At 37.1% G+C, this 24355-nt stretch overlaps 1 long non-coding RNA gene across 1 annotated transcript in view; it reads right to left on the minus strand.

The window, feature by feature from the left end:
• Positions 1-11906: 11906 nt before the first annotated feature.
• LOC149173723 (uncharacterized) overlaps positions 11907-24355 on the minus strand; it is a 36375-nt gene continuing 23926 nt past the window's right edge. The window contains exon 2 of the long non-coding RNA XR_016259702.1: positions 11907-12245. This is a non-coding gene — a long non-coding RNA (uncharacterized LOC149173723). The remainder of the gene's footprint in view (positions 12246-24355) is intronic.

The raw sequence follows: 24355 nt of genomic DNA on the forward strand, positions 1-24355 counted from the left end.
TGAACAATTTTCCCTAGATCCTTTGACTGCTTCAAACAATTACTAGGGCACCTTCAACCGACAATAATATCAGAGGAGAAACACCCTCCAAGGTACGAATTAGCTTTGAAAACCCATTATTTGAAGGCCACATAGATGCAGATTCTTTAGAGAAATGGTTATATATGTTAGATAGCTATTACTCTATATAAAATTCTTTCGACAATGAAAATATCACATTTGCACTCCTAAAAGCCCTTCCCCATGTACAAAATTTGTGGGAGGGTTACTAGGAAACACACAATGAATAAGACTATGTAATATTCAAGTCAGGAGCCACTTAGAAATATTTTTTTGATGGTTTTAAGGAGGAATAATATCTTTTAGGGAACTATGATGACCAATACATGAGATGGATAACCCTTTGACAAGAAAGAGATTAAACACTGTTGGCATACACCAATATGTTTCATACCTTACACTCAAAGTTGAGTATAAAAAACTCCAAACCACAGTTGGTTTTCAAGGGTCATAGTGGCCTACACATCTACATATAAACAAATATGGATTTCATGCAAATCTCACTAGGAGCCACTTATCAATATGCTTTCAAAATGGAGTAGAAACTAAAGTAGAGGAATAAGCAAGAGTTCTAGTATGCAAATAAACTGCAATAATGTTAGAAAATCAGAAAGGTAGTAAATATTTTCTTGTTCTTGATAATTACTTGTGATGTTTCTTATTATTACGATTCTTTATATATTTTTTCTTTAGTTCATCAAGAAATTACCAATAGCAACAACACATAAAACAACAGACACCAGATGTAGGCACATGCTAGGGAAAACCCCCTCGAGGGAAAAGCCCAATCAAGATAATTATTCCTTTCAATAGTATTCTTTGAGACTCTTCATCCTAGACCAAGACCAAACCTTGCCTCCACACCAAGTCATCCTCTCAGAATTTCGGCCTCTTCCTAGAAACTTTGACTATGCAACAACTTACAACAACTGACAACTTCCGACAATAGTGAAACTTGGAAGACTTCGATATCCCAATATAGGACATGAAACACACACACACACACAGACCAAAATTTTAATTTTCCTTGTTTCCTTATAATTACACAAACTTGCATTCACTTTGGCTTCCCAACAACAAACTTCGTGCCTTTTCCCAGCTATAAGAGAACTTCACACTTCTTCTCAGCAACAAGAGATTTTCACACTTCTTCCCAGCTACAAGATAATTCAAATTTGATGATAGAATGATGCTCCAAATGAATTCAACAACCTTCCTTTTATAGGCTTCTTATGGGGTCGAATAGGGTCCTTAGGCCGACTTGATATTCTTCTAGGATGACATGGTGTGGAGGTTACATACTTCATATTTGACTCAATACTTACCATTTTTACATGATTCAAAAGACCAAGAAGGGCCTCCTTGAATGCACACTAACTCTATGGCCTTAGAATAACTACTAGAAGTTCTCAATGGGGACTTTGACCTAAGACAAGGTGACCCAAGCATGAAACCCATGCTTTAATAATAATAATAATAATAATAATAATAATTATTTTCTTTATTATTTTGACAAGTACATTACATGATGACTCAAGTACATTATTGAAGACCAACATAGTTACATTTTCTAACACTCCCTCTTAATAACTAGGGAGGTATTCATAATGTACATATATAATGTAAGATCTCAAACTATATCAACCATGAATAACTTTAGGCACTGCAATGCCATGGACTAGATTCCTGACCAGGGAAATCTATCCAAACAATCACTCAATAGTTTAGGTACATTGGATTTTAGGCTTCTGTGGTAGTTTTTTACAGTGGCATGATCCGGATTATCCAAAGTTTTTTGTTCCTTCTGTCGACGTTTCAAACCCCAAAGGGGGTCCATCATTAGGACTTAAATTAGATAGAATATGAATGAATAGGTACCGCAATGCCATGGACTAGACTCTTGACTAGGGAAATCTATCCATGTGAGACTAAGATGGACTCAAGCTTTCAACCCCTTTAGGTACCCTCAGGATTACTTGCTAACCATCAACCCAAAAATCTAGGTGTGTATCCAAAACAAAGCTCAATAACCAACAACACCTTTCCAACTTCGAGACTCAGACATCAACACAAAGTGTCATCCAGATGTCTTCCTAGGTAATGCTTCACTCACAAAGCCTCAACACCCCTTGATCCAACAAATCAAGAATGACCAATCTCTCCGAATCAAAATGATTGGTAATCAACATGATATCAAATCATTTGAGAGATTCACATATACAAACACAACCCCAATCAATAATATAGTTTCACATGTACACAATCAAATACAAACTTCCAGGGTCTTTCAGACAACTTGATGTTGCTTCTCAACTTTCCATAGTAGGACTATCAACCGAATCTTTGACAAAAGATTCCCCAATCATATGTTTTCCTTCCTACTTCTCATGCAACAACATATCCTCCGAAATTTATTCTTCAATTAAAACCAAGCTATGCCCTCCTCAACCAAGAAGCACGTCTTTATCCCAACTCCCTCTTAACCTTGGGGAGATATCTATTATTCATGCTTCCTCCAGGAGATCAACTTCTTCTTTTTTGACATCGAAGAATATTTTGTGGCTTCCAACCATTTCATCAGAGTTATCATCAACCTCATCATGCTTATCACATCAACAAGCATCTTCACCAAGTTGAAGATTGTGTACCTGCACAACTTAAATAGCAAGTACAACCAAATCTATAGAAGCATGATGTTAGCCATATCAGAATCACGGAAGAATTTCATCTTTATACATATCAAATACCCAAGCAAGAGACATATACTCTTCAATGTCTTGCTAGGGAATTTTGTCACACACCCTAGACTACTTCAGAACACTTCTCATTCCATCTAGGGTTTCAATGTTTCTTCCAAAGGTATGACATACCTTCCTTCAACATGTAGAAAACCCTAGAAACAATTCAAAACACATATAGATCTACAAATCATCTAGCAAAATACATATGTTAGACTTCTCACTAGGGATTCATACAAATCATAGATTTCATACAAAAGAATCAATCAAAGTCAATCACTACTTAGCCATTAACCTAACCAACTTTCACTAGGGTTAGTTCCAACCCTTAGATTTCAAACAACCATCAATCAATCAATAACATGACCAACTACAACTGGGGTTAATCGCAAACCCTAGATTTCTGATCAATCCCGCAAACCCTAGATTTCTGATCAATCATCAATCATCGAAATCATCCAAGAGTCAAATTTCACAAATCTCAAATTATCATATTGTCAACATTCATCAGAGTTTTCTACTTCGACTAAGGTTTAACTCCAAAACCATAGAATTCCAATTTCACAATCTCAACAATCTTACACAAATCTCAAATCATCATATTTCAGAGATTTTCCTTTGACTAAGGTTCAACTCCAAAAAACCTTAGAATTCTATTTTCACAATCTCAACAATCATTAAATACATAGATCTTAGATTGTTATATTACACACATTAGACAATGTCACTACTAGGATTTAACTGCAAAACCCTAGATTTTCATTTTCAAACAATCATTTAGATAGTTAGATTGTTATATCACACATACTAGACAATTCAACTTCACTAGGGTTTAGCTATACAACCCCAGATTTTTCAAATATCATAATCCTAGATTCTCATACTAGGACTTCCACTAAATCCTAAAACTTATTACCATCAGAGACTAGGTCAACACATATATCTAGGAAATCATAATCATTCATAAGCATATCATATGTTGGACAACATTAATACATATGATCTAGACCAACCTAGGATTTCAACCAAAAAGGGACATATCTATAGATGCCTAGATTGCATCATCATGCAATACATTTCTTATCATGTGTTAGTCAAACCCATCTACAGAAATACCAATAAAAGTTAGACACACAACCACCTTGATTACACTAGGGTTTGACTAGACAAACACACACATACCAAGGAGATCATTTGTAAGACAATATAAGTGTCTGCTCACACATTCCACCAAACCCTAATGAGCTAGGGTTTCAATGTAGAAACATTGCAAACCCAACATTGCCAAAACTTCAAAAGTTCGGGATTTTAGACCTTATCATTTCGACCGTAACAAGTTAGGTTTTCCCAATCATACCAAAATCTCAAACATGACAACTTCAACTAGCATTTCACACCATCCCTAAGAAATTTAGGGTTTCAAACATTCACAATAACATACCCTTTGGTTATGGTTTTCCATAACCTATCTAGGGTTCTATTAAATTAGTTAAGAATGGGGTGGGCAGACTTGTCCAGAGATGAGTCACCCAAATAAGAATCACTTGTCTTGAGAGATCCTCCTTCTTGCAGATGTTTTCCCTAATCAAGACAATATAGGGAGAAAGGTGATTAGTATTTAATATAATCAAAACTAAATGAGTACATGAACCCAAAACTGAGAAGACATGAGATACTTATCTTTGGGAGTTGTTGGGGGCTCCCTCCAAATCTTGAGGGATACCTACAAACATATAAAAACAATACAAAAATGCCTTTTCCAAAATTTGTTAAAAACCTATAATTTGTAAAACATATAAAACAAGATATGTAAAGCTACAAGCAAGGGGCTTAATAGTGTAAGTCCCTAATGTCTGGTTCTTCAGGCTTGAATTTATTTGAGTCTCCTTCTATAGCATGGTTGGCTTGATGCCTTTCTCTCTTCTTATTCTTTGGATTCTCAAGACAATCACTTTTTTAGTGACCCTTCTTATGACATCGATATCACTTTACCTTAGACATGTCAACTTTCTTTCTTGGTCCCTTTGATCTCTTTCCTTTATGATGAAAAATGTATGCATTTGATACTCCTTCAGGATTGGTAACCATAGAGATCCTTAGTTCGTCTTGACTGCTCCATAATTATTCAAAGGTGGAAGCTACCTTCCATCTGTTGAGACTTGGAACAAATGCACCCCAAGAGGGTGGCAATCCTAATAGAGCAGTGATCACATGTTCTTTGTCTGGAACAATCTCATCAATGACCAAGAGATCATCCTTGAGTATAGCTATCTTCACAAAGAAAGTTGTCACAATATCTTCTTTAGTCATATTCATAGTTGTTAACTCATTCTTGAAACTTGCTACTTGTCCAATGTTCTTAATAGTAAATAGTTTCGACAAGGGTTCATACATTTCCTGAGCATGATCAATGTTAGCTATGAATGGGACAAGACTGTCCTTTATCCCCTCTACCATCAGAGTCATGGCCACCAATTCTAATTCCCTGTATTTCACTTTGTCGGCGTCACTGGATTCCTTTGTAGGTTTCTTTACATTTCTTCTTACGAAATCCAATACCTTGTTCTTCTCAAGGATTAGGTCAATCCTCTTCTTCCAGGACTTGAAGTTAGAGGCTCCTTCAAGTTTGTTCTCTCCCTTGATTGAGTTAGACATCTTCCTTGAATGTAGTACACTCCTTCCCTGAGATGGTACCTTGATTGGGTGCTAGAGACTGCCTTTTTCTTCCTTCTTCACCAAAGCTTTGATACCATGTTAGAAAATCAAAAAGGCAGTAAATATTTTATTGTTCTTGATAATTACTAGTGATGTTTCTAATTATTATGATTATTTATATCTTCTTTCTTTAGTTCATCAAGAAATTACCAAAAGCAACAACACATAAAACAATAGACACCAGATGTGGGCACATGCCAAGGCAAAACCCCCCTCGAGGGGAAAACCTAGTCAAGGTAATTCTTCCTTTCCATAGTATTATTTAAGACTCTTCATCATAGACCAAGACTAGACCTTCCCTCCACATCAAGTCTGCCTCCCAGAATTTCGACCACTTCCCAACAACTTCAACTATGCAACAACTTACGACAACTGGAAGCTTTCGACAACAATGAAAATTGGAAGACTTCGATCTCCCAATCCAAGACACAAAACAGAGAGAGAGAGAGACACCAAATTTTTTATTTTCCTTGTCTCCTTAGACTTCCCCAAACTCGCATTCACTTTGGCTTCCCAGTAATAGACTTCGCACCTTTTCCCAGCTACAAGAGAACTTCACACTTCTACCCAATAACAAGATATTTTCGCACTTCTTCCCAGCTACAAGAGATTTCGAACTTGATGATAGAATGATGCTCCAAATGAATTCGAGGGCCTTCCTTTTATAGGCTTCTTGTGGGGTCGAATAGGGTCCTTAGGCTGTCTTGATCTTCTTCTAGGCCAACATGATGTGGAGGTTACATAATTCATAGTTGACTCAATACTTAACCTTTTTACATTGTTCAAAAGCACAAGAAGGGTCTCTTTGAATGTACACTAATTCTATGGACTCAGAATAACTCCTAGAAGTCCTCAATGGGAACTTTGACCTAAGACAAGGTGACCCAAGCATAAAACCCATGTTTTAATAAGTCACAATAATAATAATTATAATAATAATAATAATAATTCTTTTCTTTATTCTTTTAACAAGTAAATTACATGATGATTCAAGTACATTATTGAAGATCGAACATAGTTACATTTTCTAACAAATAGAAGCCTAAAAAAGACAACCCAAACTCATAGAACAAGGGATAAAGTAAGGAGAGTGAACCTCAATACAAACAACCCAAGTCACATGCAAAGAAGGGTAATGGAAATTCAAAAAATAACACTGGAAAGTGGTGTGAGTTCCATAAAATCCCTTGGCACAACACTAATGAATGTTGTTCAAAACAATCATTATTGGAGGAGTTTAATGAAAAAGAAAGACTGTGGCTCCAATTTCTATTCAGAACATGATAAAGTAAAGTGGATCATCAACACACAATCCAACACTACCATTGCAAATGCAAAGATCCAACCAAAAGCTAGAGGAGCATGAAGAGGGGGAGTGCCTATGCCATTCATAGATGTGGGTGAGGGGAACCCCACTACATTTTATCGTTGATAGTGGGAGTTGGAAGAACGTTATCTCGACGAAGGTAATCAAAAGATAGAAACGGTCAATACTGCAACATCCCCAATTATACACCATTGGTCAGTTGAGCCATGGATGAGTCATTTGTGTCAATTTGCAATGTTGCATGTCCTACAACACCAACCTTCAAAGATGAGATATTGTGTGATGTAGCCCCACTCAAAGTTTGTGATGTTCTTTTAGGACAACCTTATATGTAGAAACATCATGTTGTTTATGAGTTTTGTCCCCATAGTGTCATTATTAGTCTAGAAGGTCAACTTTATAGGGTACCAGAGGTAGTTCTAACTATTGCAATTTCATTGATCTCGTATAAAAAGTGTTGAAAGGTAATCTCTCAAACTACCAAGTTTGTCCTGTTATCACTTAGGTTGTTCCCCAAAAGTTGTGAGAAAAGGGAATACGGCCGAGGTAACCACATACCAATCTTTTAGATGCAGATTCTAGCCAATCTGCATGTAGAGAGGGATCTCTCTTTATGATTTAACTTTGTTTTGGGGTATATTAGGCTAGTTATGAAGTACAAAGGTTTGTTTGACTTTTGGATGGTGACATTCAAAAGAGCAGGGGTGTAAATATGAGAAGTTCAGTCCATTGGGCTAATGGAGTATATGAAGACGAACTGCTGGATATGGTTTCTTTGATAGAGGGAGGACTACAGAGAAAGGTAATTAACCATGGAACAATTTGTAAGCTGGAATCAGGTGAAATGGGGTCAAGGGGGTGCAGGGCAATCAAGAATCCTTCATCATGTTGACAGAGGGAAAGTGGATGAATATTACCAAGGAGCAGTTAAGAATTCCTTGGCTATATTCAAGATGTAAGAACCAGGGGAAACAGGAGCAGTTTAGGAATTCCTGCTTATGCTAATTCTGAAGAAAACATAAAAAATAACAGAGATTGAACATAGAGTACAGTTAAGCAAGTTCTGGGTTAGTCTTTTTCTCTGTCATTCAGATCATGAATCAATAAGTCTTTTTAACTCATGTTTTACAGTTTCTGTGTTTTTATATATCATGTCCCCTTCATGTTTTGTTCAAAAGGTGAAAGGAAGCTTGCTGCGACCACCACAACCTTAAAGGTCTAGCATTAAAATCTCATAACAAGAGGATATTACTTTCATTCCTTAAATTATAAATATCTTGTTCTAAGATATTATAATTTAAGAGATCTTTCATTTATTTATTTTTTTCTTATAAAAGGTAGATTTTGATAGGCGAAAAACAACAAATTGCAATATAAATCCTCTTAACGTTAATGTCAAATATTTATATCCAAATGTACTGATTGATAAGGTCCTTCTTATGAAGCTGAATGTGAGGAGAACCATTTTATTTTGTAACAAAGTATTCCTCTAATCCCTCTGCTATAAGACTTCTCGTTCCATGTTAACCACAGGATGAATCCATCATGTGAGGCACCCTAGAGTCATCATGCTCCCATGTTTCAAATAGAAAAATAATATCAATTTCACTAAGGATCCAATTTAACATAAGACCTTTACATCATGGAAAGTCACAATAGTTCCAAAAACAGATCTAGTGTTCCAAATTCTTAATTATTATTATTTTTCTTGTATCTATACCTAATAAGAACATTTTAATTTCTAATTATTATCCATTTCCCTTTCATTTTGGCTTTCTGTACCTTTTGAACCTCATTCCTTAACACAACTTAGTCTCTTGGAATGAGGTCATCATTTATAAATATTCCTAAGCCATTTAAGCTTGGAGTTTCATTAGGTATGAGATGAAAATTTTCACAAAATATTAATAATAATAAATATATTAATGTTGATGAAATGAAAAGTAAAGAAGTTCTCATTGCATTGATGTGTAATTCCCACCTTACTCAATATGGATTTAATATGTAAAATTTGAGGAAAAAAAAGATTTTACAAAATTACAGAATTAATATTTCAATATCAACCACAAATAAACTATTTCAATGTTCAACACAAGTAAAACATTTTTATATAAAGTATTTGAAAAGAAAAAATTATTGCTTTGATTTATACAGTATGTAGTTGGTATGTTGTATTTACAAAATATATTTTAATGTCCAATGTAAATAAAATATTTTAATATCCACTTCTTTATATATATATATATATATATATATATATATATATATAGATATTGCAATTGAAGGTAAGGAAATTCTTATTGCTTTGATGTGTAATTCTTTCCTTGCTCAATATGGATTTAACATGCAACATTTGGCCAAAAATAAAATAAAATTACAAAATGAATATTTCAAAATCAGTCATAGATATAAAGATTTTATTTACCTATCTATAAAGTAGACCTCGAAAAAAAAATAAAAAATTGGTGCTTTGATTTATAAGTCATTTCTATATCCCAAGATGAGAAAGATGTGTAATTCTTATGGAGTTGACACATTGTATTTAAAAAATATATTTCAATGCCCGAAATAAACAAATATTTTATCCACTTTAATATATATATATATATATATATATATATATATATATATATAGTCACAACCAAAACACATACCAAATTGATGTATATATAAAGAGCATTTCAATGGCGTGTGTTGTTTATTATGGTGTAGATGTGTAATTTTTTTGTGCTCAATATGGAGATAAATACTCAAGAGAAAAAGAACCCACAAAGATCCATTTTAACTTTGAATCTATTTGTGGATTGGGAAAAAGATCCATTTTAACCCTGAATCTATTTGTGGATTGAGAGAATTGAGAGAGATCAATCCCTCAAAGTACAAAACCCCTTTTTAGATTCCTTATTGTATAAAGAGAAGCTTTTTGCAATGCAATATGAGAAGCTATGCAATTCTTTCTTTTAGTTGACACATGTCATTAAAAAAATCTATTACAATGTTACTCTATGATATATACATATATATATCTCCTTTTAGAATTCTTATTATGTCAATCAAATCTTTTTGCAATGTAATATGAGGAGTTGTATGATTCTTCCATGTAGTTGACACGTCATTTAAAAATATGTTATCATGTTTATATATATATATATATATATATATATATATATATATATAAACATGATAACATATTTTTAAATGACGTGTCAACTACATGGAAGAATTATATATATATATATATGAGAGAGAGAGAGAAAGAGATTGAATTATTATTTTGATCGTAAATCTACAATCCAATATAAGGGAGAGGGAGATGCTTCTTCCATGCTTAACCTATAGTTGACACATGAAATTTAAAAAAAATATTAATAACAAAAAACAAATATTTTAGTGTCAACTAAAAGGAGCTCTTTACAACCCAGTGTAAGAGAAATGTGTAATTTCTTTTATGCTCAAACCGGATTTGACACAACATTTAAAAAAAAAATTATGAGTGTGTCTTGAACCAAATATTGCAATATGCACATTAAGTAAAATGTTTTAACATCAACTTCATATATATATATATATATATATATAGCTCATTATCATGTAGTTCTATAGTTCTTTATCCATTTTAACTTAGAATCTATCGTGGGCTGAAAGGGATCAAATCATTCAAGTTACAAACCTTCTTTTAGATTGCAAAACTTGAGAAAAGGTTTGCACTTAGAAGGATTTGATCCCTCTCAATACATGACAACTTTAGAGTTAAGATGGATCTTCATTAAAAAATGTCAACGGTGTGTTGCTCACTATGACGGAGATGTGTAGTTCCTTCCATGCTCAATATGGAGTTGACACATAGCGTACACACATTCAGAACCAGTATAACCAATATAGACCCATCTTAACTCTAATCTATCATGAGTTGAGAGGGATCAAATCCTTCGAGGTGCAAATATCTTTTTAGAGTGCAAAACTTGGAAAAAAAAGTTTACATTCAGAATAATATGATTCATCTTATCACATAATAAATCCAATAAATTTACATTGTTTATCATTCAGCTTTCAACATTTACACCACAATGATCACAATACCACTGTGAGCAACAAACTTTTTCACTTCACAGATCTAGCGTTCTCAATCTGCTCACCTTCAAATGATCCATCGACTTTGTCATTTTCAATTTCAGTGATTCTTCTCACTTCAAGCCATGTTGCCACGCAGCTCTCCAGCTTGATCTGTTTGGTGCCAATCTACAACCAATCAGCAGCAAGCCTGTATCAATTCCTCTTGTTCACAGCAGGATCACATCCACATTAACACACCCATGCATCTGGCTGCAACAAGATCATTCACACACCCACCAACAGACATGGCTACTGCTACAGTGCACTTGCCATCGCACGACAAGCCGCTAATCCAGATACATATGGCCAGATCTACACGTTGTTGCAAACAAACACAACACGTGGTTCTACAGGCCTAACACTTCTATAAACACTGCAGCGTAGGCAACACAGCAGTCACTTCACCCAGGTCCCAGACATCTTCCACTGTACGCAAAGACACACTCACTGAACAGCAAATTACAAATGCTCAGCAACAGTGTCACCAAAACGAAATCTTAAAACAGAATTATCACTTACTATCTATGAAGATTGGCATTCACAGGAACTTCATTACCCTGGGCATCCAGTGAGGGGACTAGCTCTTATACCATATTAAACAAAATAAGATACAGAGAGCTTCGCTGATCAAAGCCCATATATAAGAGGTTTGCTTTCATCTTTATTTATAAAGAATCAGTGCCTAATCTCTACTAATGATGGCTTCTAACCACCGTAGTGAATGAAGCGGTTTCTTGTTTGGCTGCAGAGACGGCTGGTTGACTCCATTGTCTTTATCTATTTTAATTATTCTAACAATTACTTTGACCCAGGTCAGGTAATTTAAATCTAACAGATTCCTTCCGTTGCTTCTCAAGCCAAATAAATAATTACTCAACTAGAAATATTACTCAATTAAGGATATATTAAGTACTAGACCACTGCCAATTGAGAATGTCTAAAAAAAAATATACTGAACAAGTCAAACATTAGAACAGGAACAATGCGTTTCATTTTTCAACCTCACAAGTTCGTACATTGGGGAAAATATACAAAGTAAGCCTTGTTTTATTAAATGGGACCCATCGTTAGAATGTTGCTGCTTGGCATGTTTTGAAAAACTAACACACGCAAAACAACTACAAATTGATCAATCTACAAATGGACATCATGCCTTCCGGTGCTTTTTTCATCTTCTGTTGCAAATTCTACTTCAATTTGTTCACCAGCGATCTCTGCACTTGTTTCAGTCTGCCTATTCATGAAGCCCTCCATTTCCTTCATCCTATTTTTTGCAACTGCCGCGAAGAGAACTGAAACACATTACAAGATAGGAACTTTAGTAAGAAATTTGGTGGAAGATGGGATTCACATGATGAAAATAAGGACAAGCTTAGTTACGTTCATTCTCATGCAAAAATCCCAGGCAAAGCAGCAGTTGGTTATATGGAACAAAAAGAGCTCCACGTAGCCCCACAATTCAAGGTGCAACCAAATTGGAGGATGCCAGAGTGAATACTTTCTAGCATAATCACAGCAGGCTTACATTTTGCAAGGGAGAACACCATAGTCGGGATGGATATCTACACCATGCACCGGTACACATGCACCTTTCCCTGGCCCAACCACAATAACATGCAGATTCAGTTAACATGCATAAATGTATGTGATGTTGGCACTGGACAGAGAGAGGATGCTAAAAGGTCAATCAACTGAGTGACTTGCAACTTAAAGGCTGCTTACTCATTGGGAAAGCATAGACCCGCACTGGGATCTTAGGCCTGTATTTTACCTTTTGAGCCATCGTTTGTGTGCAGAGAATACTCATTTGCAATAAACAAATTAGAGCTTCTGCTAAGGTTTGCAGCACTGGAGCTCTTATCTAGCTTAGAATTTCAGGGAAGCAATGTTTTTAAGTATATATTAATGCAAGAGATGCATAAATAAATGGTGAACGGAGTGTTTTGAAATACAATATGCAGTCCAACTGAACGCTGAACTCTGAATGTAAATTTAAACTCCTACTAAGAAGCAAAAGATGTCCATAAAAAAGTGGAAGATCAGATGTTGTAAAAACTTACACAGGCCACGCTGCAAAGGTCCCTAGATTAAGATAAGGTTGGAATTTGCATAGTATTAATTTCATTTAGCACTCTGTTAAGGACAAGGTCAACTAAATTCAAGACCTGCAATGGTATAGTCTTACTAAACGAAAAGTTTAGATTTTTCAGCCAATGGGTTTGGGTTTTTAAAATCTAACAACTTGTTCTAGTTTGCTCTGTGATGTCCTGTCAGATGCTCCAGCTCCCATCCCAATGCACATGAGAAAGCCTATTGCATTTTGTCCCAGATAGATTCCCTGCAACTTTTCCAAGGGTCTGATTGCCAAAGAATCAAAGTACAAGTGATCTAATGGAGAAAAAGAATCTCTCCATTTGGTCAAAAGGTGTGACAAAGGACCATCCCTGTATCTCCACCAGTTCTCTTAACCAATAACATTCAAACTGATAGATTTTGCTCTAATCTGGAGAGCCGTTGGAGCCTAGCCTACTTGATAAATAAGGGAATTCACTAGCAAAATTAGTAGAACCGGAACAAAAATGACAGCAAGTTCAACTTAACATACATGGCCTATAAATTATGGTGCTACTAGTAAGGTTAACAAACTTAAAAAAAGTCGAACACACAACACATAGACATAGGCATGACAAAATTGGTCATTAAATCAATTCTGAATTGACATTAACTAAACAGATGTACAACAAGAATACAAGCAAGATGAAGTTAAGCAATCCAAGCAATCAAAATGATCAACCCCTTTACAATAACATGGAATAAGATATGATAAGATTTTATTATTGTCCAATAAATACCTACAAAAGTAGGTGAAAGGGGCTAGAAATGTGAAAAGAAAACGAAATAAGTATCTAGCTAAACATTGAACATCTAGCTAAAGGAAGATATAACATAATGTGCAAATACCCTAAGTTCCCAATGTTGAACAAAGTAGAAGATCCCAATGCCTATTAGATCTCCTTACCAAGGAGAAATGAGGGGACTGACAAATAGGCTCTTCATTGGAGTCGTAAATATTTGTGAAAGGGCCTATGCACTAGCCAATGATAGCCTCCAAGTAGTGGCCAGGGATAAGAGGGTCTAGTTGTATGTGTTGATGTAAGTAGCATTGGAAGGTCTTCTACAATTGCTTGGTGTCTTAGCATGTGGAAGACATTATTTGCCTCTTCTAGTGATATATGTCTTCTTTCCAAAGTTTAACTTAGGAAAAGTACAATAATCTATATCAATTTATTATTATGGATTATTAGGTTACTATAAGGATAAATAAATTAATTATTTAAGTGACTTAGAAATAATCTCAACCGTTGATCTTCAAGATGCTTCTAGAAGGAAGATTCAAGAAGTTTCTGGAGAGGAGATTGGGGTTAAAGATTTGGACTCAATGAAGAGTATAAATGGAGACTAGTGATAGAAGCGAAGACACAACGAAGAGCACAAGTGTGTGACCAAGTCATCACGAGAGAGAGTGATTCTTTCTGCAGTGTGAGTGGCTAAGTGACCAGTGCACAAAGAAGAAAGAAGTGCAAGTGCGGTTAGAGATTTGGACTCAATGAAGAGTATAAATGGAGGCTAGCGATGGAGGTGAAGACACAACGAAAAGCATAAGTGTGTGAGCGAGTCATGACGAGAGATAGCGATTCTTTCTACGGTGTTAGTGGCCCAGTGACAAGTGCACAAAGAAGGAAGAAGTGCGAGTGGGTTTGAGCGAATCTAGGAGCGCCGAGTTGTAGGAGATTGCAGGGATGAGCTGTCGGAAGGAGATCGTGTTTGTTTGGAGGAGACCGAGTTGTTGGATTGTTGGGGTTTTTTCAGTGCGCATTAGTGGCAGGGGGCAGATTTGATCATTGGAGGCCGATTTCTTTAGAGCAATTTCATCTCGAGGTAGATTTCTTTAGAGCAATTTCATCTCGAGGTAGATTTCTTTGAGGCCAATTTACTTGGGTCGAATTCATTTTGAGGGAGGCGAGTTGTAGGTTCTAGATTGCATTCTTCTTTGTAATTCTATAGGTCAAAAAACCCATATTTTCCAGATAATGAAATGACGGAGAATTGTTTGTGGGTTAATTAGATTTGCAATGTGTTATTGAACTCTCTGGTTTATTTCCGCTGCATATTTTTAATTCAAGAAGTTAAAGATACCAGTGATTTTATTTTTCGATGATTCATTGATTATTTGGGTAAATAAATAATAAACTAAGGATAAATTAAATTGTCGTGAGAAAATAAATATGATTGACATTAGAAATTTAACATGGTATCAGAGCAATCTAGAAGACTCTAAAAGAGAGATCTGAGATCATAAGGGTTTGCAATAGAGAGTTTTCAATTATTTCTAAATATTTTGTAGCAAGGTTTTGTAACTGCTGTTGATATGCAAAGATGGCATCATTACACATGTTATCACTCAGAACTTTTACCTAGAACTTTTTAGAAGAAGGAATGATCTGAATTGGATCCTCAAACACTCTTACAGTTTCCTGAACTCTGTAAAACTCCTACCAAAGTTTCAAAGTGCTATGGATGTCGAGCTTATCAGAAATAACTTCTAAACAATGGCAATTTGTGGTCAGCACGGAGCAACGAGGACCCTCGGTCAAAGTGCGCAGACCATTGGCCCATGGTAACCACGTGCTGGCGCACACTGGCAAAACGGGAAGTCAGATTCAGAAATGAAAGTAGTTTCTGATTGCAGGGCGTCCCCCTCAGTGAAGGAAAGCCCCGAGCGCTTGGTCATGGGGAAAAGCATAGAATCGCACGGAAATTGTTGATTCTATCAGAAGGCGGGCCTCGCGCTAAAACCGGTAGGATATCGAAAGGACCTCAGGCGATAAGTGGGTTCGGCCGAGTCCCACGCGATGCCATACACTGGGTGACACGTGTCCAGCGGATGAGAGAGAAAACCACTATCATTGCGCGGGTAAAGGGCATGCTACTTATTCGCGTGATATGGACGGAGACCGTAGGATCTGGAGGCCCTAGATCAACGACGGAGAAGCAATCCGATGGGTGATCAGATTCGACAGGGAAATAGGTTGAGGCAGATAAGATTTGAGATCCGGCATGATCGATGAGTTGGCAGAGGGAACAATTTCGCGTGCAATCTTGGAGCAATGGAAATAACGACCGTTCAAAAAGAACTGACACTCAGTTCGTGAGGAAACAGGTGGCCACCTCTCTGTGAAGCATTACAGTGATGATGACGTAGAGCAGGGGAATTCCAGCAGACAGAGGTAGGAGATCCAGAGAGCCGGGAAGCAGAAACGAACAGTGAGGGAGTAGATTGGATTTAAGCCACGAACAGACATGGAAAGCAGGGGAGCAGTAAAAAAAGAGCAAAGAGAGAGAGAAGCAAAAATTGCAGAGAACAAAGAAGCTGAGCTGACCTGCAGAGCAAAGGCAGCATTGAGCAGACAGAGACAGAGAGAGCCCGAGAGTCTGTGAACTCCAAAGAAGGTTTGAGAGGTTCAAGAAACTCCTCTATATATACCTGTCAGGTATTAAGTACCAAATTGGACTCATAGCACTGAAACTAGTTGAGGTCGAGTTTTAGTAAGGGGAGTCTGTGTACTCTAGGGACTTAGGAGATCCAAGTACAACCCTACTGATCATTATCTGTTAAGTGAGACTCAATTTGAGCTCACTGTTGTAAAACTCTACTTTTTAAGACACAATAGAAAGGCCACCACTGAAGGCTGGACTAGGAGACGTAGCCCAGGAGGATTGGGTGAACTCCTTATTAAATTTGTTTGTGTTTATGTGTTTGCTTACTGTGTTCTCTTACTGTTTTAATGTCTGTGTATTTCGCAATCTTATCGATCTGTTGCATAGAATAACATAAACACCCCGTAGTACATAAGTCTGTAATACCTTCATTAATTAACTGAGGTCATTCACGAGTGATTTCAGATCAAGTGGTATCAGAGCAACTAGGTTGTTTAAGGTTAGGCAAGCTTGTGCTAGATTTTGTTGTTGAATGCTAACTAGATCAAAGCTTAAATTAGTAGAAGGAGAGTTGGTTGAAACTAACCCAGAAATTGGAAGAGTCCATCCTCAAAAGAAAATGTTAGAAGAAAGTCTCTTGGGACCAGATCCCCAATTTATAGATAGTTTCCTGGCCATGAGGTCCATGGTAGAGGAAATGTACAGGGACTTTAGAAAACATAAAGATGAAGATTCATCAGGCTCCAAACAAGAAAAAGGAGAAGAAGCGTCTCTCCTCCATGACCACTCAAAAGGCAAAGGGAAAGAAGAAAACTTTCTCAAACCTCCTAATAGCCCTGAACATAAAAAGAAGACATTTTTGATTAAATTAGATGTTAAATTTGATTTACCAATATATGATGGAGAGTTGAATGCAGAGACGCTGGATAACTGGATCAAACAAATTGATGTTTATCGCAGAGTGCAGAGTATCGACTCAGACAAGAGTAAGATTCAGCTGGCCAGCCTACGCCTCGGAGGCACTACCTTGGTATGGTGGGAAGGCAGGACCCAAGTTGACATGAAGAAACATGGTAAGATTCTTTCTGTCTGGAGTGAATTTGTTTTTGCAATAAAAAAGCAGTTCTATCCACTAGCTTGCAGCAAGCCATGATGAGTTGGCAAACTCTTCGCCAATTGAAAGGGCAAAGGGTACAAGGTTACACCCAAGAATTTAGGAAGAGAGCTTTGATTCTAGGAATTTCATTAGACTCACCTGAGACTCTGTTGAAGTACATAGGTGGTCTACACAGCTACATGAGGCACACTATCCTCATGTTTAATCCCACTAGTATAGATGAGGTATCTGTTCAAGCTACGCATTTAGAAGCTAGAGGAAAGAATGGGAACCCAGAAGTTGGAGGATCATCCAAGCCCATTGCAAGCAAGAATAAGGAGAACAGAAAAAAGAAATGGAAAGAGAGGAAGGCCAACACTGCATAGAAAAGCAAGTTTTCATGCATTCACTGTAAGAAGGATGGGCATGATGATGAGAATTGTTGGATTCTGCATCCAGAGCTGAGACCTAAGAAGTTCGAGGGCAAGAAGAAGAAGACTGCTGCAGCTATTCAGAAAGATTTGGGGTTGGACTCGGGAGATGAAGCAACCATTGCAGCCACAGGTATAAAAGGTAAAAATTCTGAAGCATCTACTAGTAATTCTGCACAATCTATTAATGATGAAGAAAATGAGAGAAAAAGACATGAACTTTTCCATATTCGATTTATTTCCCAGCATCAAAAGATTGATACTTTGTTTGATAGTGGCTCACAAGTAAATTTAATTTCTGAAGCAATTGTAAAGAAGTTGGGATTACTGACTACACCTCACAAGAAACCATACCCCTTAGGATGGTTAAGTGATAAAGCACAACTACAAGTGACCAGACAATGTAAACTTAAGTTTTCTTTTGGGTCAGCATTTGTAGATGAGGTTGAGTTAGATATAGTTCCTCTGGATATATGTGGAATTGTTTTAGGAAGTCCTTACTTGTATGATAGAAAAACTATTTTCTATAGAGTTGAGAACAAGTATCTACTTGTTAAAGATGGAATCGAATACTTTGTAAGAGCTCATAAGCTCAAGAATAATTATACCCTCATAAACTCAGAGCAGGTGAAACAAATTGTAAATTCATGCAAACAATTTTTACTGATGGTTGTAAAGGAAAAGGAACTTGATAAAACCAACGTATTTGAGGGTTGTGATGCTAAACAGCAAGTTGATTTAGAAAAAGTTGTTTTAGAATATGATATCTTGTTTTAAGAACTTAAAGGTTTGGCACCCAAAAAGGAAATAGTACATGATATTAATTTGCAGCAAGATGCTCCATTGCCTAACATCGGAATGTACAGGTTGTCTGCTATAGAGAATGCAGAAATCAAGAAGCAGGTGCAGGAGTTGCTCGAGAAGGGGTTCATCAGACCTAGCACATCACCATGTGGGTCTCCAATCGTTTTGGTGAGAAAGAAAGATGGCTCGTGGAGAATGTGCAGTGATTACCAAGCATTGAATAAGATAACGATTTTGGAGAATGTGCAGTGATTACCAAGCATTGAATAAGATAACGATTAAAAATCGTTATCCCCTTCCTCGCATAGATGATCTATTAGATCAACTGAAAGAAACTGTTTATTATTCCAAGTTAGACTTGCATAATGGATATCATCAGGTCAGAGTTGCAGAACAAGATGCATGGAAGACTGCTTTCAAAACAAAGCAGGGATTGTATAAGTGGTTGGTTATGCTTTTTGACTTAACTAATGCTCCTGCTACTTTCATGAGAATAATGAATGATGTACTCAGACCTTTTCTTGATGATTTTGTTATTGTATATCTGGATGACATTCTTATATTTAGCAAAACGTGGGAAGAACATTTAAAGCATGTTAAGCAAACACTAGATGTTTTGAAAAGAGAAAAACTTTATGTTAAATTCTCAAAATGTGAATTTGGCAAAACATCTTTGAATTATTTGGGTCATATAGTAGGGGGTGGTGAATTGAAGATAGATCCCTCTAAGGTGGCAGTCATTGTAAACTGGCCTAAACCCAAATCTGCTATAGAAGTTAGAAGCTTCTTAGGAGCAACACAATATTGGAGAAAGTTCATTTCTAACTTTTCCTTAATTGCAGCTCCCTTACATGCTTTAACAGGATTGAACAAGGTGTTTTAGTGGGGAGGCAAACAACAGAAAGCCTTTGACACTTTGAAAGAAAAGACTAGTACAGCATTAGTACTAGCACTACCTGATCTTCAAAGACCATTTGAGATCCAAACAAATGCCAGTGACTATGCCATGAGAGCAGTGTTGATACAACAAAGTAAACCCATATGTTATCATTTTGAGACATTTAATTCTTCAGTAGTTAACTATCCCACATATGATAAAGAATTGTATGCATTAGTACAGAGTGTGAAAAAGTGGAAACTTTACTTAATGGGCAAAGAGACAGTTATACATACTGATCATCGACCACTTCAATATCTACACTCCCAAACTAAGTTGCAGCAATCAAGACACTATGGATGGATGGGTTCTCTACAACAGTTTCATTTAGTCATTAGATATAAAAAGGACATACACAATAAAGTTGCAGATATGTTATCTAGACCAATTATAAATGCATCTACTATACTTGAGCATAACTCAGTATTGCATGAAAGCTACATTAAACAATATGCTCAAGATATAGATTTTAAAGATGTATATGCAACTTTAAGTCAAGGCAAACGAATAGAAGAATTGGATTATCACATTAAGGACCAACTCTTGTATCATTGTGGGAAGCTATGCATTCCACAAATTGAAAGAGTAAAGATAATTCGAGAAGCACACACTTCTCTGATATCAGGTCACTTTGGGGTAAGTAAAACAGTTGCACAGCTGCAAAGATTTTGTTATTGGCCCAAAATGAATGAGACAGTTTCTAGATATGTAAGAGGATGTACCATGTTTGCTAAAAGCAAGCCCAACAATAGAAAACTAGGCTTGTACACTCCACTGTTAGTTCCTTCTCATCCTTGGGAAAGTGTTTCCATGGACTTTGTTGGAGGACTGCCTAAATCTATGAAAGGTAATGACTATTTATATGTTGTTGTGGATAGGTTCAGCAAAATGTGTATTTCGATACCTTGTAATAAACAGATTACAGCTGAACAAACTAAAAAGTTGTTCTTTCAGCATGTATGGGTTCATTTTGGATTACCCACTTCCATTGCATCTGATCCAGACACCCAATTTGTTGGGAAGTTTTGGTCGAGTCTGTGGGAACTGATGGACACCAAACTGAAGAAAAGCACAGCCTTTCATCCACAAACAGATGGCCAGACAAAAGTGGTCAACAGTACAGTGATCCAGTTTCTCAGAGGCTCTTGCAGCAAGCATCCCAAACTTTGGGATGAACATTTGTGTTATGTGCAGCATGCTTACAATCGAGCAAAACATTCTTCTACACAAAGATCTCCTTTTGAAACCTGTTTTGGTTTCATACCAAGGTCTCCCTTGGATTTTGTCTTTGGTAAAGATGTAGCAGTTGAAGGACACAGTGATGTGGACAAGGCAACCAAGTTCATTGAACAAATTCAAGAGATTCACTAGGCAGTATAGGAACAGATGGAAAAGAGCCAAGCCAAATACAAGGCAAGGCATGACAAGCATCAGATGGAGCATAGTTTCGAAGTTGGTGATCAAGTCTGGCTGTATATCAGCAAGGACAGAATGCAAGGTGAAGGTAAAAAGCTAAAGCTGATAAGGTATGGACCTTTCAAGATACTTGAGAAAATTGGTGAGAATGCTTTTCGCCTTGATTTACCATCTTACATGCACATCTATTCAGTCGCTAATGCAGACAACTTGAGACTATTTGAACCTTCATTAATTGACGATCCCGAAGAGCAGAGTCAATTGCCTTCTATTGATGATTTGTTACCTGAATATCTCAATGAATTGCAGGAAGACACAGTTCTGGACAGGAAGGTGAGGACGATGCGCAGGGGAGATGTTGAGTACCTCAGGATTGGACTCAAGGGTTCCAAGCCAAGCAGTGCAAAATGGATAGAGATTGGACAAGTGAGAAAACTATACCCTCACTTAGTCGATGCTTGAAAACCAACTTTTGGTGGTCCAAAAGCTTTTTTCAGTGGGAAGGTTGTGATCGGAATTGGATCCTCAAACACTCTTACAATTTTCTGAACTCTATAAAACTCATACCAAAGTTTCAAAGTGCTATGGATGTCGAGCTTATCAGAAATAACCTCTGAACAATGGTAATTTGTGGTCAGCACGGAGCAACGAGGACCCTCGGTCAAAGCGCGTAGACCGTTGGCCCATGGTAACCGCGTGCTGGGGCAAACTGGCAAAACGGGGAGTCATATTCAGAAATGGAGGCAGTTTTTGATATGCGATTAGCGCTAATCGTGTATCGCAGGGCATTCCCCTTAGTGAAGGAAAGCCTGAGCGCTTGGTCATGGGGAAAAGCATAGAACCGCACAAAAATTGCCAATTCCGTTAGAAGGTGGGCCCCGCGCTAAAACCGACAAGATATCGAAAGGACTCAAGTGGTAAGCGGGTTAGGCCGAGTCCTGCACAATGCCATACACTGGGTGACGCGTGTCCAGCAGATGAGAGAGAAAACCGCTCTCATCGCGCGAGTAAAGGGCATGCTACTTATTCGCGCGATATGGACAAAGACCGTAGGATCTGGAGGCCCCAGATCAACGGCGGAGAAGCAATTCGATGGGTGACCGGATTCGATAGGGAAACAGGTTAAGGTAGATAAGATTTGAGTTCGGCATGACCGATGAGTTGGCAGAGGGAACAGTTTCGTGGGCGATCTTGGAGCAACGGAAATAACGACCATTCAAAGAGAACTGACACTCAGTTCGTGAGGAAACAGGTGGCCACCTCTCTGTGAAGCGTTACAGTGATGATGACGTAGAGCAAGGGAATTCCAGTGGACAAAGGTAGGAGATCTAGAGAGCCGGGAAGCAGAAACGAACAGTGAGGGAGCAGATTGGCTTTAAGCCACAAACAGACAGGGAAAGCAGGGCAGCAGTAAAAAGAGAGCAAAGAGAGAGAGAAGCAAAAATTGCAGAGAACAGAGAAGTTGAGTTGACCTGTAGAGCAAAGGCAGCATTGAGCAGATAGAGACAGAGAGAGTCCGAGAGTCTGTGAACTCTAGAGAAGGCTTGAGAGGTTCAAGCAACTCCTTTGTATATACCTGTCAGGTATTGAGTACCAAATTGGACTCATACCACTGAGACCAGTTGAGGTCGAGTTTCAGTAAGGGGAGTCTATGTACTCTAGGGACTTGGGGGATCCAAGTACAGCCCTACTGATCATTATCTGTTAAGTGAGACTCAATTTGAGCTCACTGTTGTAAAACTCTGCTTTTTGAGACATAATAGAAAGGCCACCATTGAAGGCTAGACCAGGAGACATAGCCCATGAGGATTGGGTCAACTCCTTATTAAAATTGTTGTGTTTATGTGTTTGCTTACTGTGTTCTCTTACTGTTTTAGTGTCTGTGTATTTCACAATCTTATTGATTTGTTGCATAAAATAACATAGACACCCCCTAGCACATAAGTCTGTAATACCTTCATTAATTAACTGAGGTCATTCACGAGTGATTTCAGATCAAGGAAAGGACCGAGGTAACCACAAACCAACTTTTAAGCATAGGCTCTAGCCAACCTATGGCTCAAAGAGGGCTCTCTCTATATGATTTAGCTTTGTTTGCTGGGATTTTAGGCTAGTTCTGAAGGTTCAAGGGGTTTTGATTTGTATTGAAGGTTGGATGGTGGAATCCTTAAAACAGATGGATAGAATGATGTCTTTGGACCATTGGGCTATGGAGTCAAAGAAGGGCATCAGAACTGGAATTAACTTACTAAAGGGATTGTTCCAAGGGCAAGCTAGCAGAGTAAAGTGCAGTTATTTGGGCCGAATGGGTGAAATGATCTTAACCAGGGTGAGAGACCACTTAAGAATTCCTAGACCGACATTAAAATGAGGAACAAAGGATGATCATGAACAAAGGGCAATTAAGAATCCTTTGCTATAGATTACAAGGAGACTACCTAAACTAAGGAGCAATCAAGAATTCCTTAACTTAGATATTTAGCAGAAAACATTAAAATGCATAATAGTTAAAACAGAGTGCAATGAAGCAAATTCTAAGATATCATTCCATATTATAGCATTCAAATTTCAGATACAATAAAGATTGTGGAAAAAACTTTTAAAGAAAGATAACAACACAAGAGAAAATACTTGTCTGCACTTCGCTCTACACATGAATCCTGTGAAATGTCTTGTCTTTATTCATTAATCCAGCTTGCTGGTCCAAACAGTGATACAATAGCTTACAATTTTGTGATCAAAAGGTCTATAGAAATGTCTAAGAATCCACCCTACATACTTCGAATGGTGAAGTATTTATACAAAAATTATTACAAAATATCTCAAAACAAACTTGAGATTTAATCTAGGAAATACAAATATCTTCTTGCAAGAAGATAGAGACAGCTATTGAACTGTTTCATGCTGTCCCTTTTATTGTGGTACTACTGGATTTTATGGTTGGATTTGTAGCCCTTTATGTTGGCTTGCTGTTGTGGTCTTTTACACTGGAATCTTCTTCAACTTTTATCTTTCACTTGATACTCTTTGACCCTAATACTCTTTAACCATGTTGACCTGTTTTCATCTGTTTACCTGGCTGGTCAACTTTTACTGTGCAGTAACTTTTTACAGTAAATTTCTCATAGTAAATCAGTCATCGTTTCCCACCATTCTGCATTAGGTAATTTGACATTCATCATTCGCCTATATATCTCATTAGCTTTAGTATACTTGGCA

The sequence above is a fragment of the Pinus tabuliformis genome, chromosome 4_2, assembly GCF_031772625.1.
Source record: "Pinus tabuliformis cultivar Carrire ecotype Pingquan chromosome 4_2, CPIR1, whole genome shotgun sequence".
NCBI lineage: Eukaryota > Viridiplantae > Streptophyta > Pinopsida > Pinales > Pinaceae > Pinus > Pinus tabuliformis.